The sequence below is a fragment of the Pinus tabuliformis genome, chromosome 2_2, assembly GCF_031772625.1.
Source record: "Pinus tabuliformis cultivar Carrire ecotype Pingquan chromosome 2_2, CPIR1, whole genome shotgun sequence".
Taxonomy (NCBI): domain Eukaryota; kingdom Viridiplantae; phylum Streptophyta; class Pinopsida; order Pinales; family Pinaceae; genus Pinus; species Pinus tabuliformis.
The window spans coordinates 399,613,034-399,630,132 of NC_142300.1; the positions used below are offsets into that span (position 1 = coordinate 399,613,034).

At 35.3% G+C, this 17,099-nt stretch overlaps 1 pseudogene; it reads right to left on the minus strand.

Moving 5' to 3' along the window:
• Positions 1-11,386: 11,386 nt before the first annotated feature.
• Positions 11,387-13,197, minus strand: LOC149192964 (berberine bridge enzyme-like D-2 pseudogene; annotated as a pseudogene).
• Positions 13,198-17,099: the final 3,902 nt, after the last annotated feature.

Genomic DNA, 17,099 nt, shown 5'->3' on the forward strand with positions numbered 1-17,099 from the left:
GAAAAGAGAAAGTGAAAGACTTCATTCAAATTTCAATCACATATTAAACAAGTTTCCCGGCACGAAACTACATGATTCAATTACTATTGATTACTAAACAACTACCTTGCACACTAACATTTCCCAATTCGTTAAAAGAGTTGCAAAGGAAACATTGGCACAAAACTTTGCAGAAGAAATTTCCATCAAGAAGGACTTGCGTGCTATTGGAGTTATCATTGATGATGACGAATAAAAAGACTCCAAGGAAGCTAGCAAGAAGTCTCAGCCTGCTTCAGCTAAGGCTAAATAAAAGGACTCATAAGATGTTGAAATCTTGACTAGGATGGTGAAAGCACTTACCAATGAAATTTCAGAACTAAATAACAGGTCAAATGATACTTCTACTAGAAGCAAGACTCCCAAGTATTTCCGTTTTCGAAGGAATAATAATAACAAAAACCACAACAATTAGCTCACCAAGTCTGTCCAGAGTTCGAATTTTGTTCTAAATGTAGAAAGTATGGGTATGGAAAACTATTGTTCTTTTCATTAGGAATATCACTCAGAAAATACATGCCCACAATGGACCCACAACATGAATTCTATGGTTGCACACATTGTTGATTCCTTACTAGCATATGAGCAGATAGAACAAATAGAAGAAACAGAGGAAACCTACAGTGATTGAAGAAAGCAAGGGTATTGGACATGCAATGAATACATTTGATTGTATCGTCAATGGTGACAACAAGAATGCTAAAGAACCACCACAAAGTGAAGCCCCTCCAAATAAAAATGGTCGATATAGTTTAAGGAGTAAAGGGAACATTTCTAATTAGGAGGTGAAAAGATAGAAATTGAAAGAAATTTTTATATTAAGGATCTCACCACTAGTCAATCTTGATCAAAATGCATCGAGTAAGTTTGGAAAAGAAACTAATTCCAAAACAATTCCTCCAGCAACAAGAGTAAGTCCATCACTCCAGAAGTGTCAAATAAAGCCACTTACTTAGACACTTTAGCATTGCCTACTAGAGGTGAAATAATTGATTATAACATAGTTAAATATTTGAAGAAAACTTGAGCCAATATTTCCATCTATGAGATTGCAAAGATCACAAGCCAGTGTGACCTAATTATCTAAGCGTTTTCATAAAATTCACTAGGTGATAAATATTCTTCCTCTCAAACAGTGTCTCGTAAGTCATCTGGTCCCTTGAATCTATAGTTAATGCTATAACATTAGAAGCTAACACTCTTTTCCCTCCATTTTTATTAACTTTTGAAATTTTCAATTACAATGTCCATAATTTTTTAGTAGATTCTAGTGCATCTGTGAACGTAATGCCATTATTTATTGCAAAGAAAATAAATGCTAAATGGGACAAAACTGATGCACAAATTATTTAGCTAGATAGATCTCTCATCCAAGCTATTGGTGAACTCAAGAATGTGCTTATTAGATTATCATGAGATGATCGAGTTCATCAATTTAGAAATATTGTAGTTGTGGACATCCCTGAAGCATATGGAATACTCCTCAGTAGAGACTAGTCTAGGAAATTACAAGACTATTTTGCGACAGACTAGTCACATTTATGGCGTCCATACAAGGGCATGAATAACTAGATTCGAGCAGACAGTGAGCCATACATGAAACACATCATGACACCACTTGAGGGTCATAATGAGCCTATTTCTTTTTCCAATTTAATCTTTGGAAATTGTTTCCTTAAAACTGACCTCGGGTGTTATCAAGCACATTTGTCACCCGTTCCACCAGATACATAGCTAGAGGTCCTTCCTTGTCCTCCAGTTGGTGGAAATAAATCTTGTAATATACATAGTAGTACTAATAATAGTATAGGAAGTAGCTTAGTAGCTAATAATATTTGGACTCTATATTTTGATGGTTCAAAGATGCAGGATGGATCTGGAGCTGGTTGCGTACTTACAAACCCATGTAATAAGACGCATATCCTTTCATGTCATCTAGCATTCGAGTGTACCAATAAAAATAATGAATATGAAGCACGTGTACTTGGACTAAAGAAAGCCATCGATTTGAAGGTATAAATTCTCAAGGTAATTGGTGACTCAGAGGTTGTCACCCATCAGGTATGGCATATTATCCACTATGTTTCACTGAATCTTAAAAACTACTAGCATGAGGTATGGCATTTGATTAATTATTTTAAAGGTTTTAATATTATTTTTATTCCTAGACTTATAAATGTTGTAGCAGATGCATTAACAAATGAAACCACTAGGATGTCGCCATTGAAAAATGGTTTTTCTATTGAAATTATATATAAACCATTTGTACCAGATAACGTCACTAATTTATGTGTTTTTAATGACGACCAACAGATACTTCACTTTATGGCTAATGCTAACATATTCAACGATGTTTCCATAGAAGAGGATGAGCACGATCAGACTTTGTAGGAAGCATCTAGTGCAACGAAAGGAACCACTATGCCCAAAGGTGTGGTGTCCTTGTAGAAGTTATATAACCTATAAAACTGATTTAGAGGACCAACTAACACGAAGACACAAAGTTTAAATTATCATCTGAACAAGTCAATTTAGGAACTCAAGAAGATTTGAAGTATGTAAACCTTGGTATATGTTGTTATCCACAAGAACAACAAGCATTTATCTGCTTCTTAAAATAGTATCATGATGTATTTGCATGGACATATGATGATTTAAATACATATGATATGTGTGTTATCTAGCACATTATTCCAATACAAGAAGGGGTAAAACTTTTTCTAAGAAACTACGGAAAGCTCATCCAATGCTGGAACCCCTCATCTAAAAGGAATTAAGAAAGTTGATGGATGTTGAAATCATTTTTAAAGTTAGAAACTCCACTTTGGTTTCGAACATGGTTCCAGTCAGAAAGAAATCCATTGAAACAAGGTTATTTGTAGATTTATGTAGTCTCAACTGGGCATCTGATAAAGACAATTATCTAGTGTTGTTAATGGAACAGATCCTCGACACAGTATCTAGGTCTGAAATGTTCTCACTACTAGATGGTTTCTTTGGTTACAATCAAGTGTTAGTAGCAGAACCTGATCGATTGAAGACCACCTTCAGGACCAAATGGGGAACATTTTCTTTCAAGAGAATGTTATTTGGGCTTTATCAATGTCGTGTTAATTTTCAAAGAGCAATGGACGTTGATTTCCATGGACTTATTAGTCAGAGCTTAGTTTCTTATTTGGATGATGTTACTGTGTTTTCCAAGAGAAGATCAAATCACGTATGTCATCTAAAATAAATATTTGAGCGATTTCAAAAGTATGGTATTTCTCTTAACCTAAGAAAAGTGTCTTTGGTGTGTCCAAAGGGACTCTCTTAGGGCACATCATTGTGAAAAGTGGAATTAAAATTGATCCCGAGAGGGTAAAATCCATTACACAAATCCTGTTTCCAATGAACAATAAGGTTATATAGTCTTTCTTAGGAAAGACTCAATTTACTGAGAAAAATCATCTTTGAGTATGCCCAGATAGTTAAGCTTATACAAGAGATGATTAAGAAGGATAAAACTTACAAATGGGATAAATGGGAAAAGAACGCATTTTCTCAAATCAAGCAGGCTATTTTTGATACGCCATGTTATTCAGTTCATACTATGGCAAATATTTCATGGTTTATACCTTCACTTCATATTTTTCAATTGTGGCCATATTGACTCAAAAGGATATTGAAGGAAATGAATGACCTACTTCATTCATGAGCGCCAGTCTACGGGGCTAGAATTAAGTTACCCTGCCATCGGAAAACAAGCACATGTTGTATACAAGGAAGTTAAGTATCTTAGGCCCTATCTATTAAAATCTCACACGATCATATTTGTACCTAATCTAGCAACGAGAATACTCTTCACACAATAGGATGTGGGTGAGAAAAGTGTTAACTTGATGACCTACTTACAATAATTTGATCTAGTATTCAAACCAGTTCATACCGTAAAGGGTCATGGCCGCTGTTAGCTAGCAGTAGAAGTAAGAGATGTTCTTGAGAAAGATCTTTCAGGTTGGGAGAAACAGATAGAGATGTACAATGTTTAACATGTTCCTCAGTCCACATCTACAGTGCCATGGTATGCTTACTTAAGGCAATTTCTAGTGCATGGCACCTTTACCATGCACTTATAGAATAAATAGAAGAGGAAAATCTGTTTGAAAGATCTATCTTACTAAATAGTTCATGGAGTGCTTTTTAGAAAGAACCACAATGATGTCCCTCTAAAATTCCTTGAGCCGCAGGATACAAAGAAGGTATTTAGACTTGCACGATGGACCAACAAGTGGCCACTATGAGAGTGACACTATAGCACGTAAAGTTATGAGGGCTAGTTATTATTGGCCCACTCTATTCAAAGATGCTCATGCTTATGTCTCTAAGTGCCCAACTTGTCAGAGGTTCACCATTTGAGAGATCAAAGGTCAATCGCCCCACTACTACCAGTAGCAGTTGAGTAACCATTCCAATAGTGGGGCGAAGATGTTATCATAGAATTATTTGCTCATTCATCAAATAAATATTGATATGTTATGACAGTGACAGACTATTTCATTCAGTGGTCAAAAGAAGTTCCCTTTAGACAAGTAAATAACCATGTTTGGCATTCCTACGTCAGTTTTCTTTGATAATGCGACTTACTTTTCATCATTGAAACTTTATGAAGTCACATTAGAAAATGGGATTGCAATAAAGCATGCCTCTAATTATTACCCATCGGGAAATGTTTTAGCTGAATTGGCAAACAAAAATATTATCGTCATAATCAAGAAAACCATTTTATCTTATCAAAGGAACTGAAAAAACACTTTTACCAATGCATTATGGGTGGGCTGTGTAACTCCTACACCTTCCATGAAAAACTCGATTTACTTTCTGTTTTACGGTAAAGAATCTATCTTTCCCCCAAACCTATACCTTCTAGCCTTGCAAATCTCCCAAGAATCACAAGATAAACCTTGCTTTCTGGTACAAAGAAGGATAAACACTTTACTCAAACTCAAGGAAGAAAGGCTCAAATCCAAGTAGATATTTGTTGTTCACCAAAACCATGTAAAATGTTGGTTTGATAAAAAATCTAGAGGGACAAAGTGTTTTGATGTGGATGACCTAGTATTGAAGTGGGATCAACACCACAAAGAAAAGGGAAAACACACAAAGTTACAACCTTTCTGGATTGGACCATTCATTTTTTAATAAAATATCAGTCATAACACATTCAAGTTTAAATATTTAGACATGAGGATTAATCCCCTTCCTGTAAATGGTCGAGATTTGAAACATTATTTTCAATAGCAGCTACACGTTGTGCTTCCTGTATAGTTTGTTTTGTTATGTTTCCTTTTTATATATGTCACTCATAAGTGTCTTGTGTTAGTCATGTCCCATCCTATTGTGTTTGATGTTCATTGTACATAAATAAGACCTTGTGTAAAAGTGCATGGCTCAAAAGGACTTTGTGGTGTGATAAAAGAGAAGCATGAAAACCAAAACACTTGGCTTTTTTTTCCTCCTTTGTTTCGGAAAAGGCCATAGGTGAAACCAAGTATAGATGGAAAATATGATTCGTCCAAAAGGAGAACCTGTAGGGAACCTAAGAGATTCACACCTATTCTAGTATTGGAACTAATCAACATGGTGTAAATCTACTTTTGTGTTAATGCTTGTAAAATATAGTAGAGAAAGGATAAGGGGAAAATCTAAAGCGAGCAAACCAACATCAGAGGTATTCAAATGCTTCTCTGAAGGGGAAACCTCCTCTACTCTCAATAAGCTGGAATCCTTGTTCCACCCGTTGAAAATAATAAATGTCAATGCGCATTCCTATCAAATAAATAAATAAAGGGTGAAAGAAGAGAAAGGATTATTGTGTGGGGAGGTGAAGTAAGCAACTTCGTTGGGGTACTGTCCATGCTCACAGGTAGTGAAGCAATGTTTATGCTCCTGAAGTGATTATGTTAGGGTAATGTCTAGGTCTTCTGGCAATGGAGAAACACCAAAGATGAAAACTCATACTTTGAATATCATCAACTTTGCATGCACGTTACCCTTTCCTGGATAGAAATAATTTTGTTATGGTGTATCTTTTGTGTGTTCAACCAAGTAGAAGAAAGTGAGATGTTATGTATATAACAAGGTTGAAAGGGGGAGATCAAGCAATAAATACTTCCAGAAGGTCTGACCCTTTAAGTGAAAGTTATTCCTACACAGAGAAGTTGCAGCTCTTCGAGTGTGTGGCCAAGTGTTGTCGCTACTACAACCCCCTCCAAAAATTTCACTACATTCAAATTTTGGAGCCTACTTTATCGTCATGTCAAGTGTCGCTTTGGTTGTCAAGTGTCATTTAAAATTTTCCTATATTTTTCAAGTGTTATAGATTGTTCAAAAGTGTTTTCACATTGATTAAAACACCTTTGGTGCATGGCATGGTCATAACACCTTTGTTGTTGTAAGACAACATTTTTTTGTCGCAATCGCACACAATTCACCCACTAATCTTGGGGAATGCATGGAAAGTGGCATTTTGATGTATATTTTTCATTTTTCTTGCTTATATAAGTTTTCTTGATTATTTGGTATGTGTCGCACATGGTTTTATGTCTAAAACGCATCATGTTCCCTTTTCCTATCTTCTATACTTAGAAAAAAATTTGTTTCAAAGAGAATCCATTAAGGCCAAGAGTGCATGAGCACACTCTAAAGCCTTGATCGAGAATCCTTAATTATTAGGAAGTGTTTCATGCACCCTCCAAGAGTGCAAAGCACACTCCTTAGGCTCTTTCCCCTTCCTTATTCTGAACTGCGCCCTTCAAGAAACCAGATCTTCCTTTGAGCATACTCCTTCGGGTTGAATAAGTGCACCATCCTTGAGCACATGAGTGAACCCGAAATGCCTTAAACTTAACCCTTCAACCTTCCATAATTCACCATGTTCCCTCCTGACCATTTGAGCACATGAGTTCACTATGAAGGCACGAAGCTTCTCCCTTCAGCCTTCAAACTTTCGCCATGCACCCTCTTGGGCCTCTTGGGTGCATGAGCGAGCTCCAAAGGCCTAAATCATTCCTCCTTCAACCTTTAGGAGTGTTTCCTATGCCCTCCTTCTATCTTTTGAGTGCACAATTCACTTAGGAAGCCTGAACCCTTCCCCTTCATCCTTTGGACTTACGTCATGCACCCTACCTTGATTTGTCTCTTCCTCTTGAGTGCATAAGCACATATCGAAGCCATGAAGCCTCTCCCTTCAGCCCTTCAACCTTTGGAAGTTCTCCCTTGTGCCCAAAATCTCTTCTTTCTCTTTCCAAATCACACTACAAGGCATGGATATAAATTATGCATAAAACATGTTAGACTAGGATATTTTCAGGTTGATGGTTGCTTGTCGTAAGTGATCGCAGCCATAGGTATCTCATAAATAGAATGAAAATCATGCATGAGGAAGATCAGGAAAAGAATATAAACAAGGGAAGCATAGAAGAATAAAGAACACTTTGAAATCTTGATGATAAAAGCACCCTAAAGACTCCAAGATCAAATACCCTTTTGAGGGTAAAGCCATCAATGATCAGAAGTTGCATGAAGAGTGAAGACACAAGTTGAAGCCATGTCACCTTTAAACAAAGTCTATGTCATCAATGACTATTAGTCCTAGTCATAAAAAATAGTGACATGTCACATCTTCATCACATGATGATGTGGAAGTTACGATGTAATGTTGTAATCATTGTAAAGACAAATAAGTGAAAGTCCAAGAGTCATGTGTGGAAAAAAGAGTCAAGGAATTCCAAAAGTCATATGTAATTCCAAAAGCCATCTGGAAGTTCAAATGTCATTAGGAGTTAGAAATTCAAGATTCATGGAAATGTGAAAGGTCACGCCTCAAGTTATAAAATGATCCTCATTTCTCATGTAAAGGACTTTTATCCTTGGCTTCTCCCACAAGGCATTAGAGAGACAAAGTTAGTGCTTTTGGGGAGAAATTAGTGGCTCTAACGCTCTACTATAGGAGTTAGTGATGTTCATTGTATTTATGTATCTTGGAACTTTTTCTTAATACTTGAAGCCTTCTAGGGCAACATGTTTTCACACATGGATTGCGAATGTTTCTAATACTATTCTTTGGATGTTTCTGATTCATGTTTTTCTTGCACATGTACTAAAGTAATTGAACTATTTTGGTGATTTCGGTGCTTAACTTATTGGAAGTGTGTTGTAATGTTAATAGTGATCATTGCATCTATGTGAACTATTTCACTTGATGTGAGACAAAAATTTCTCATTCATGTGTGTCTCCATTAGGGTAATACTATTACTTATCTCTTAGAGGATCACTTGGTTTTCCCCCTTGCAGTAAGAGAAACTTGATACATTTGCAATTGAACATTCACAAGGTGCACTCGCTTGCTCATTCAAAAGGACACTTGTGCTTCTCTCTCATGCTAATAGTTAAAGCCAAGGCATATATTTAAGTATATAGCGGTCATGCCATATTCCGGATGGGACTCCTACACCAAACAATGTGAGGTCTAATTGGGACATTATATCGGGGATGTCCCCTGTATGTTGGTGGTATCCAACATCGTTGACAAGTTCTTTACAACTCTTTCAAACTTCGTTAACCTTAAGATTAGACTAGGTGAACCAAAGATGAGAGGAATATTTATTCTTATATTTGTTAGAGTAGTAGACACCAATTTTAACCTTTAGGCCATTCTAAGCTATACACTCCATTAAGGCACATGAACAAGGTAAATCATAATCTTGTCATCCCATGATTCAACATTATTAATTTTTGACACAATAATAAATTGAGTTATAGAAGCAATTTAGCAAAGGTTAATAATAGATCTATTATTTGTTGGTTTTTCCCTGAATGGGGTTATCTAGGGTAAATCATGGTGTATATGGTTTGTGTATTGTTGCTTGATTATTATATTTATTTCTCTCGTAATGTTTTGAATCCTAGCAAAGCTTTAGATGTTCCACCCAACCATAGACATTGTTGCACCAATTATCTCTACAATAGGTTACCCCAAAGAAACAACTATTAGTCCACAAGGAAAAACTAGCCCCTATGGGTGTCTACAATCCACTCACATAGCATAATACCCTATAAATTCATAGAAGTGTGACTTCTACAACAATTCCAACCACCCAACTTTCTTCCCCTTTACTTTATAAACCTAAGGGATGATATTTCCTTCTTTGCACTCTAAACCCTTAGATAATCTCCATGCCCTTCAAGGCTCTAACAAATACCATCTAGAAGCCACTTAGTGGGCTCTAAAAAATGCGGCGATAACAAGAGTGCTCATAGTAGTGTTTACATAGGACCTTGGATAATTTCCCAATAAGAGCTCTTTAAAGACATGTTAGCCCAATTCACCACATAAACTCCAAAACCAAAAGTTGGTTTTGATACACACTATGGCTATCTCCTCTTGTACCATCTAAAACTTTATTTTTTTCTCTTTTTTAGGTTACTTGAAAATCAATCTTTCTCCTCTACTCAAAGTTAGTTTTATTCCTACGCATATTCAAACTCTCACAATTCTCTTACCCACGTGCATTCAATAATACAATTCTCATGGGGAATATATTTAACCCATGCTTCCATAACTATGTAAAATGACTTTACCTCACACATACATTGGATAATTAAAATTACTTTACCTTACACATACATTGGATAATTAAATGTTTATCGATAATTACATTAGTAAAATAAAATAGAATTATAACCGTGTGGGATTTACCTTGAACACTCTTCTTTAGCGAGTGTGTTATGAAAATGGTCGCTCATAACTTTGTGCTTTTCTATCTCATAGACAATAATATATTTTATTTTATTAATTTTGATTTATGATTTATTAGCTTATATTATTGATCGTAGATTTTGGGAATATCACGGATCTGACTTTTGTGCAAAAGTTAAATAATGGATTTCTTATTTTTTAGATTTTGAGATTTTGGGAATATCACGGATCTGACTTTCGTGAAAAAGTTAAATAATGGATTTCTTGTTATTTTAGATTTTGAGATACTTTTGAAATGTGACCTGAATAAATAATAAACTAGTTATAAAATTTATAAATTAAAAATTAAAAAATATATATAAATATATTAATATAAAATATAATAATAAAATAAAATCTAATTAATATAATTACATAATAAATGTAGTTAATAAATTTTAATAGACATATATGAATCACATATATTATTATTTATCTATAAATAATAATAATAATTGTTATTATTATTAATTATTTATAATAATAACTATTATTATTATACTAAATAAATAATAATTTTTAATTGTTATATTTATTTATTAATTAATCAATAATTCATATAAATTATTATAAATAATCATTCATATTAAATATTAATAATTAATATTAATTATTAATATTTGATATTTATTAATATCTATTAATAATAATAATATTTATTAATTAAGCCCCACTGGATATGCGAGTTGGTAATCACAACGCGGTGAAGTTCGTTAGAAAAGCGGACTCCATACTGAAGGTCACAAGTTCAAATCCCCCGAACTTACACTGGAGCTGTATAGAGAAACGAGCGCAACTCCCAGTGGTTATAGAGGTAGTGGTCAAAATCGACCTCGTGTAACACGAGTTGGGACGCTGCCCCTATTGCCGATTCCACTGTAATATATATATATATATATATATATATAAATTATTAAAAGTTAATATTTAGTCATTTATAATTATTATTAATTATTAATTTTTATTTATTACTAAATTTTTTTATTATTAATAATTAATATTTATTATATATTATTAAATTAATAATAATATTTATTGATTTTAATATTAATATTTATTATTATTAATAATGAATTATTAATTATTAATAATAAGTTATTAATTATTAATTATTAATAATTAATATTAATTAATAGTTTCCAATTATTATAATTATTAATTATTTAATTTCAATATGAATCATGCCAAGAATCCTCACATTCCATGATACAATAGTCATTGAATGTTTTTTACAAAGTCATCCATGTCCTCTCCTCTTTATCCATTATTCTTAGATTGAGGTCATAATATTTTTCTGAAGGCTATGGTTATGAGAAGTGGAACAATTTATTTCTTATCATTGTGAAAATTTGAGATATTCTTCTTAAAAAGGCTATGTCAGTACTCTTTCTTGATTTATGCTAATAATAAATTTTGAGATATGTTTTTGAAAAAAACCTATGTATTTACTTTTCCTTGATTCATACTAATTCATGTTAATAAGAGGAAAAATATGAAAATGAAAATATATATAAAATCAATATAAATACCTAATAATAAGCAAAATATAAATATAGCAACACAAAATAATAATAATTATTATTTTCTTTTATTTGCACAGAAAAATTATTGACTCAAATAATTTAATTTCGAGTATAGCACAATAATAATAATATATTTAAATTCTACATATGTTGCCCGAATGATTCATTGCACAAATAACATTCAGCATTCACGATGTCCATATCAATTCATATAGTTTTAGGTGTGGGAGGTGTCAGGTTCTCAGCTGTTCACAGGAATGCTCTGAGAATTCCTGTAAACATTGTAAGGATCAATTTTACTCTTTACCTTTACAAGCCTATCGTAGTTATGGACAAAATATTTCTCACCCCATGATCTCGCTTCTTCAACAGTTGCTGTCCCATTTCGAGCTATACCCAGATCCAGATCTATATAGTTTACATAGGCGGCCCTGGGAGAGTTAGAAACATATGGAGTCATATACTCGTAAAATCTTCGAATGGCAGCGATATACTGTGTGTCGTTGCTCGGATCATTCCATGTAATTTGATACTGTATCATGTGTAAATTCCCTGCTCGATGAGGAAACGCAATTTCAGAGGACGGTATTTGATTCATTATTCCCCCAAAAGGATCGAAAATAACATAACAATTGAGGTCCTCTTCCAGGAATTTCCATGCTCCACGCAAGGCCGATGGCGCTATAGGGCTTGTCACGAAATCTGACTTTGCCTTGAAGAAACTCTTGTTGGGATTATATCTGTTGCGTAAATCGGTCCTGTTCGTGGAAACAGAATCAATCCAGCTCGTCTCTTTACAGTCACTGGAGGCCATACCCAGTTCCGGAAAGCTCTGATTTACTGTTTCCAGGAGTTGATCGAGGGGCCCCAAATATATTCCACCGAAGGTTACCACAACATCTCGTTGGCCCTCTTTTAGTTCGGTTCCAGATATGACGGCGTTCAGGTACAGATCTTCCTCTGCCGCCGGCGCAACCGACTGCCATCGGTGCACCAGCTTCGTCACTGTGTCTCGCCCCGTTCTGCCCACGGAGAAGACCGTTACGACGGGAGGGACGCTCACCAGTTTTATTCTCCATGCGACCACAACGCCCCAACTACCTCCCCCGCCGCCCCTCAGGGCCCAAAACACGTCTTCTCCCATCTGTTGCCTGTTCAGAAGATTGCCTCTGGCGTCAACAAGCAGGGCATCGATTATATTATCGGCCGCGAGGCCATATTTTCTAGAGAGTAAACCGAATCCTCCTCCGCTGAAATGGCCTCCGGTGCCCATAGTTGTGCAACTTCCCGCAGAGAATGCGTAGATTGAAGTTTTATCTGCGATGGCATCGTATAATTCCCCCACAGTTGCACCGGCCTCTACCCAAGCCGTTTTGGAAGCCATATCAATCTCAATGCCGTCCAGATTCATGAGATCGATGATGACGAACGGAATATCAGAAGTAGAAGAGAGGCCCTCGTAGCTGTGCCCTCCGCTACGAACGCGAATCTCCCACCCAAGTTTTATGCAGCACGCCACCGATTTCTGCACCTGTTGCCTGCTCCGTGGGAGAATCAGAGCGTATGGCTTGCGCACACTCGATTCTGTGTAACGTAGATTCTGCACAGAAAAATTCAACAGTGAATAGTATTTTGTAGAAGAAGAGACCATGGTTGTGACATTTCTAACATCATTCCTCTCCAGGCATGATACCAGCCCATCATCCTGTACTGATACGGAAGCCATGAACAGCTGACAGAAAATAAGACAGCATACACTAAAACATTTCAAGTAGCCCAGGATCGCCATTCTATCTGGACTGCAAAAAAAATTTTGATGAGAACAGGTCTCTTCCGGTGGAAAAAAGATTGGGAAGCGTTCCCTTTTTAATGGACGTACCGTGCAGCGTTCAAAATTGAACACAGCCCTTCAAAGGGGAATTTGTGAATTTCCTTTCATGTTAAAACTTAAATTCCATTTGAGAAACTCCCATTTCAAAAACAACAATTTCTTTTTGGGTTGTTTTTTCTAATTGTGCATATAATGCAAGTTCTTATTACTGTCAAAATTACCTTTTCATACCATTACATTAAGCAGTTTCTAAGTTGCTCTCATTTAAAAAACAATAGTTTCTTTTTGAGTTGTTTTTCCAATTGTGCATATGATCCAAGTTCTTATTAATTATTATTTCACAATTACCCTTTGATACCATTTCATTTGGTAGTTTCAATTGAGAGCCACTAGATGCCAATATGGGTCATGTATTGGGTCTGTAATTTTATTGGGTTGTGGCTGAACGCTGCCCAAAGCAAGGTTTGACAACGATTTAAGCTGGAGAGGAGCATAGATTCATGATTCAGTAAACACCTGTAAAGCAAGGTTTAAGCACAATTTGCTTGGAGAGGAGCGCATTCCACAGGCTTCCTAACGTACTAGATTTTATTTGTTTGCGGATTCTCAATTCCTGGTATGTTTTCATATTCCCAATTTCTGAATGAGTTACTTGTATCAGTGTTAGTAATGTGCTAGTGATTTGGAGGCAAGATACTAGTAATCAGAGAACAGATTTATCTTTGTTCATAATAATTCTAGATGCCACCCCAAATCTGGAAAGTATGTTACAGAATGCTTGTAGTTTGCTTAACTTATTTTTCTAGAAAACAACAAGCCATCCACAAACATGAGATGTGAAATATCAGTGGTTTTTATTACCCCGCATCTAGCAATTCGTCCATTTTCTCTAGGCAACATCATATAGTCATCAAAATTAGCCTTAGATCTCAACAGCATTATACACAACACCTTGTTAGATTAAGCTAATGATCTGAACCCTCAAATACTCATAAGATATTTGAGTGTGGTGTTATGGCCTATAGCCTAACACATAGTTTTCCTATAGCAGCATAAACATTACTCTTGATCTTCCAATGATATCCCAACAGGTTGATCCACTGCTTCTTTTAACTCGGCGTCCTTACAAGAAGGAACCATCCTCACACAGTTTCAAGAGGGAGGCTCAAACAATCCCTTAACTTATTCCAGTTTCATTCTGTATGATGGCCACTTCGCTGTAGCTAGATGACAACAAATAGAAGCCCTTCTAAACTGCATATTTAGGGTCCTTATTACAGCATATGGGTTCACTACTGATTAACTCTCCTTCGTTGTGAATAGGGCTTCATCATAACTGCGGATTAGGGCATCATCAAACAATATATTAGTAGGCTTCGTTAGGGCTCCTTTGATAGTGTGTAAGTGTCACCCTTAATTGCGGATTACATCAACCTTGAGGATTGCGGGTAGGGCAGCTTATATAGATTCCTCTTTGACTGTGTCTAGGGCTTGTTAAGACCTCCTCTTCCCAGCGTATAATGATCCTCTTCTTGCTACGTAGACAGGTCTCCTTTTGCTGCATGTATAAGGGAGACTAATGAGGAGTATCCCCACAAACCGATCGGTATACTTTATACTATGTCCATAAAAAAAAATTAAGTGCATCAAAAATGATTTTGTGAACTATATAAACCCATTGCACTCACCTAAAACGATTGTAACTTTGTCTTTGGGTTTAGGAAAAGGATATGAACTGCCCTTCTTCAGATAGATCACGATTGCTCCAAGGACCCTAGCTCGGAGCCATGAGACATGAGCGTGCCACCACAAGGTTCCTTCTTGATCAACATCGATGAATCTGTATGTGTAACTTCCACCCAATTGAATTGGGCACTGTGTAATATACTCGCGTCCATCGGCCCAACCTGTATGTAATTGGTGTATTCCATGCCTACCATGATTGAAACATCTATCACTCTCAGCTTTACATTATTTCTTTCATATAGTCAAAGAGGTAGGTTAACATCCCAACAAATTACCCTTTTCCACAAGTTTAAAATACTAAGAGGTTAAGAAGTCGATTTCAAGGGATATACAGCATAAAGTATTCTTGTTTGCTGAAATTATTTTTGTTCATTGAAATTATACGCAAGACTTATTTATGCATAATCTAATATTGCACATATCAAAGACAATAGGGACTTCCCAAATGGCTAGATTCATTTTTACTATAAATATCTGCGATTTTAAGAGATGGTAGATTTGAATTGATTCTCATATTCTAGGAATTTGTAATGCATATAAGTTAATAGATGGTAGATTTTAATTGAAGTGGATATTCCAGGAATTTGTAATGCATATAAGTTAATAGATGGTAGATTTTAATTGAAGTGGATATTCCAGGAATCTGTAATAGTGGTAAATAGTAAATTTGAATTAATAAAATATTTCATAAATGTGCAATTAATATAATAAATTGAATCTCCAAAATTCTGCCCTGTGAATTTGAATTAAATTAACTTCACCAAAGATTGAATCACCATATTCCAATTAAGGGATGTCCAAAAACTGAGAGCAGAGACAAACCAGTGAATAGTGGAATCCGAAAGTGTCCCCGTTGCTCAAAAGATAGTTGTTCCTGGTAACTGGCCATTTACAATGAATCCCAAAGTGTCCTCGTTGCTCAAAAGATAGTTGTTCCTGGTAACTGGCCATTTACAATGACTATATCGTGCATCTAACATAATCTCTGAATAGGGGTGATTTCAATCTGTTCCAATAAATTGAGATTGTAACAATATAATGAGATGGAATTTAGTTCAAATCATAGTTTGATATATGCCCATTAGTTTATTCATCTCCTTTCACTTAGAAATATTATATAAAATTTTCACGATATATCAATAGGAGTAATTCATTTACTAATGCAGCCTTTGACGTAGTGGTATCTTTTTGTTTGTGAAAAGATAAAAAGAAATTTGAAAATAATTCACTATTGTCACTTGAATTGCCTTTTTTTTTATGCTTTTCATTATAGAAGTGCGACCTAGATGTGTTCCCTTCTAAATGAAATTAAGACCTGCCCTTCAAATTTGATCACTGGTACTGTGCAATGCCTGATTAAGTTTTTGACTTGTTCTCGTGTGGAACATGACGTCAACAGAGGCGGCAACCAAATATTTAATGGTGCCATATGTTTCACGCACTAGGCCATGGATAGAGTATCATTCTCCATGTCCATAGCACGGAAGTATCGATTATACAATGTGATTGTGATTTTGAAGATAATGTTTCAATGTTGAATTTGGAATTGGCTTTTATGCTTGGTTTGAAATTTGTAGGAGGTAGTTTTGGAATTGGTTTAAAATTGGTTGGTTTGAAATTTTCATGAGGTAGTTTAGATCTAAGATTAGAAGTAGTGGATCAAATCAACTATGTAATTGTGTTGTAATTGAATTCAACTATGTAATTGAATTTAAATGTGCAATAGATAATATACATTTGTATGTATTACTAATTACTATGTCGCCAATTTCAATTTCAGTTCATTTGAAGAGCTCGGGAAAATGGAAAGATCTAAGGGTTGATTCATAAGATTAGTGTGTAGATAATTAGAATAGATTAGTGCATTTTGTGTGAGATTTCTGTGTTGTGTGGGTTTCTTTTCATCAGATAGCACTAAATCAAGTGACATCTTCATTTTATAAGATACATATTTGGAAGTGCCTTTTGCTGTGGTTGAGCTCAAAACGAATTTAGTGGAACGTAGAGGGTGTTTTAGTTCATTTGGGGTAGGACAAGGCCATTTCTGAGCTCACTAGATTGTCTTTGTTGTTCTTATTGCCAGATTAGGTGGCCATGCCTTTTTTGAAGATATTGAGATCCTCTATGCAATATTCCAAGATTTTGGTGTTGGGATTCACAACCCTACACACAATGTGATCT